Here is a 3,718-nt window from a genome sequence, read left to right on the forward strand (position 1 = left end):
AAATTGAGTTAATCGAGGTAAAAATTCAAAGTATTTTGTACTACGGGAAATCGTCTTTTCGACCTGCAAATCATCATAACTTTCAAGTTTTTCAACCGATTGCAATTTTGCGAGATGCTGTTTTTATAGAAAGTCGCACGTTTTTGAACAAATTTCAAAATTTCCAAATCGGCCCGATATTAACAGTTGTTCAGAAAATTTCCACTTACAAAAAGTAGTTTTTTCCGAAAAAAATGCGACCTTAAATCCACAAAGAAAACATTGATAGCATTTGTCTTGAACTCTCGTTTTTCCATCCTCAGATTCTTATGACTTTCAAGATTCTCAACTGATTTCAAGTGTGCAAAATACGATTTTTAGACTCGCTCGCTTTAGCATGAATTTCCAATGCTCCAAATCGGGCCCGTATTAAGCGAGCTACTTATTTATTCACGCTGAAGAATCTGATGCAATCACAGCTAAATATTCATAATATGCGTGTCATTCGCGTTGTTGTTTGCCATCATACAAAGTATTTTTTGCTTAAAGTATTTATGAAATTAGAAAAAAAATCACCCCCTTGAATCCGCCCTTCAAAAGCGCTTTGTATGTATTCATTGATGGGAATAATAGAATTATCGTCAACAAAACAGACGTTTGAAATTGGCAAAATAGTTTGGGGAAATTCCGACAGATATGAAACGATAATTCACATTTCTATACAAATATATCTATCATATCAACTTTGCACATTTTTACGTGAAAACTGCCAGTTTCAACTAACTTTTCAACCGGTTCTAAACCCAAAGTATTAAATAGATAATTCATACAATAAAAACAAAAGGGTTGAAGATTATTTGCGGAGATCTTCACAAAGAGCGAAGTAAATGCGCGTTGCAACGCTTGGGAGAGATTAAAATCTGACCAATATTACATTATTGCTTATAGAATCATCCTGAAAAAGTGACTTTTTTCCTCCATCTAGAGAAATGGCGCAAATTTTGAGTCTGCGGATTATGCGACAATTATTTTAAAACTCCTGGAAAATAGTATGTATTTCCGAACCCCATGACGCGTCAGGGACAACCCCGCTTAATAAATATACCCAGACAATATTGCATGTCGGAAATTCGAGAAAGTAGACCAATTAACCTTAACCTTTAAGCTTCTTTGCTGTGCAAATTGCGCGGATTAACTTAATTAATTTTGTTCGCTTTTTTGTTGCTTAATTTAGTCCATAAATTCCAACTGGAAACCTGCAATTTTAGCCCTGCGGCCAGTCTAGTTGAAGGTAATTGAGTCAAAAGTTCGGATTTTTACTGTCAAAGTTTTGCCAAATACTTGTGTAGGTACTTGACTGTAAACATAAAATGTTTTGAGCGACATTTTTATAATTATAAAACATGTTTTTCGGTGTTTTTGTTGTTCCTAAACTACTAAGCGCGACTTCAAATTGTGCTAAATAGGGTTTATACAAAAATCGAAATTTTAGAAAACCGGTTTTCGAATAGTAATTTCTCCAAAAACCCGGTTTTAACCGGTTTCGAATTTTCATAAAAAAATGCAGAGTGATTAAAAGCAGTTTTTGACTGAAATTTTTTACTGTTCAATTTTATTGATATGAAAATTTGTTTATGCAATTGAGTAGAACAAAGAAATAATAGTTTACCAGGATTAAATAATTTTAAAAACAATTATTTGTTGTTTAAGCATAATAACCACTATAAGGATGTAAATATTTTTATAAGAGTGAAACTAGTTATTCAGCAAAGAGGTTGAATAAATAAAAACAACATATTTTCATTTTTTATAATAACCATATTATTTTTTTTAAAAACAATGTTATTAGATACAGATGGATACTTATTAAAAACAATTAGAAAATATATAACGGTGTATCATATAATGTAAATTATAATCAAAGCCGAAAGACAAGAGTAAATAAACTTTATGCATACATACTTATTCAAATCAATATATATAATACATAAATAATCTTTATTTCCTACAGAAAAAGGCTATCGACCCAATCGGTATTCCTGCCCTTATTAAAATCAATTTTACTTTTAAAGACAATTAAGCAAAGGACCGAGTATTTTTTATTCCGGCAATTTTAATACAAATTTAAATATTCTATTTATTTTTTTGTTTAATGAAATATGATTTCAGAAAACAGAGGACGTATATCGATTTGCTACTTAGCCGTGTCCTTAATTTATTCACAAAATTCCCCGAAATAGAAAATGCCCTCTCACTTGCAACCGAACTAGGCTTAATCGTTTTTAAAGCCTGATATAATAATTATACATTTTTTGTCCTGTTATTTGTGGCTTCTAGAGCCAAAAACTCTTTTCTTCGAGTTTGAGTAGAGGAAGTCACTTCTTCCGGTTCCTTTAAATATTTATTAATTGCCACTTCCATAGCATTTTTCCATAAAACATTGTCTTGCTCTTGAATATCGCTTTGATCGCGTTTTTGAATATCACATTCTTCCCCTGTAGAATAATCTTTATATAATCTTGATAATACTTGTCCGGATAACTTAATAATGTCACTTTTCTAATGGAAGGAATTTATTAGAAGATTTCGTTAAAACAGTTTGAGAATTTTGTAAATAAAGGATAAGTGTAACTAATACTGTATCTATTCTTTCTTCAATCCATGCCTTTATAGCGTGTAATAATTTCTGAGTAATTTCGGATTTCAAATTTGTACTTCACCCAGCAAAAATTCAAATATACCTTCACTTGTTAAAAAAATTGCGTCTTGTCTACCTAAAGCTTCGGCTGCTAATTTTATCGGACCTAAAACTTTAACGAGTTCTACAACTTTGTAATATTCTTCTTCAGCTTCATTCCACATATGGGCATTAAGGTCATTCAGAGTTAAAACTACACATTCTTTTAGGTGTACAAATCTTTCAAACATGGCCTCTAAACTATTCCATCTTGTTTTACAGTCAAGAATAAGATTATATTCTTTCTCGTATTTCCGTTTCACGTGATTCTGAAGAATGCTATTTTTGACAGGGGATTTTCTAAAATATTTGCAAATTTTTGTTACTTTACAAATTACAACATTTTTATAATCATCCAATAATTCAGGAACAGGTAATTTATAATTGTTTATGTCAAGAGAATGTAATTCATTGTTAGATTGGTCATGCTCAGAGTCCTCACTTGTAGGATTTAAATCTGTTTCCAATGGACTTTTATTTTTATTATATAATATAACTATATAATGTAACTGCCAAGTGTATGGCATGTGAATAACACAGTTTATTAATCGCTGGTGATGTGGAAAATTTTTTCATAACAGCAGCACCATCATTTGTTGATGCAACTAAAGTTTTTGATTTTTGGAATGGAAAAATGTGCCCTTTATTCTTCATACAATTTAATTAATTTATAGTTTCATAAAACTTATAAATAAGATTCATAACTCTAGAATTATTTTGTGGTAAGCAATAATTTCGTTGTTGCAATGATTCTCGTATGAACGAGCTATTTGTTATGCAATTAATAGATGGTCCATCCAATGCAGCAAGCTTTGATACAATTTCTTCTCAACTAGTCCTTTTCACAAAGTTAAGAATACTTGTTTGTGAACTCGGGCCGGCATCAGATGATGTTTTCTCGGTTATTTTATCATGCACTGTTTTCTAAACGATTATGTAGACTTATTGTGCTTGATCCTTCGCAAGTAAGCATTTAATTGCAGTAAATATAACGGACTTTTT

This window comes from Dendroctonus ponderosae, unplaced genomic scaffold (genome assembly GCF_020466585.1).
Source record: "Dendroctonus ponderosae isolate FM_Combo_2020 unplaced genomic scaffold, Dpon_F_20191213v2 Dpon_F_20191213_1, whole genome shotgun sequence".
NCBI classification, from domain to species: Eukaryota; Metazoa; Arthropoda; class Insecta; order Coleoptera; family Curculionidae; genus Dendroctonus; species Dendroctonus ponderosae.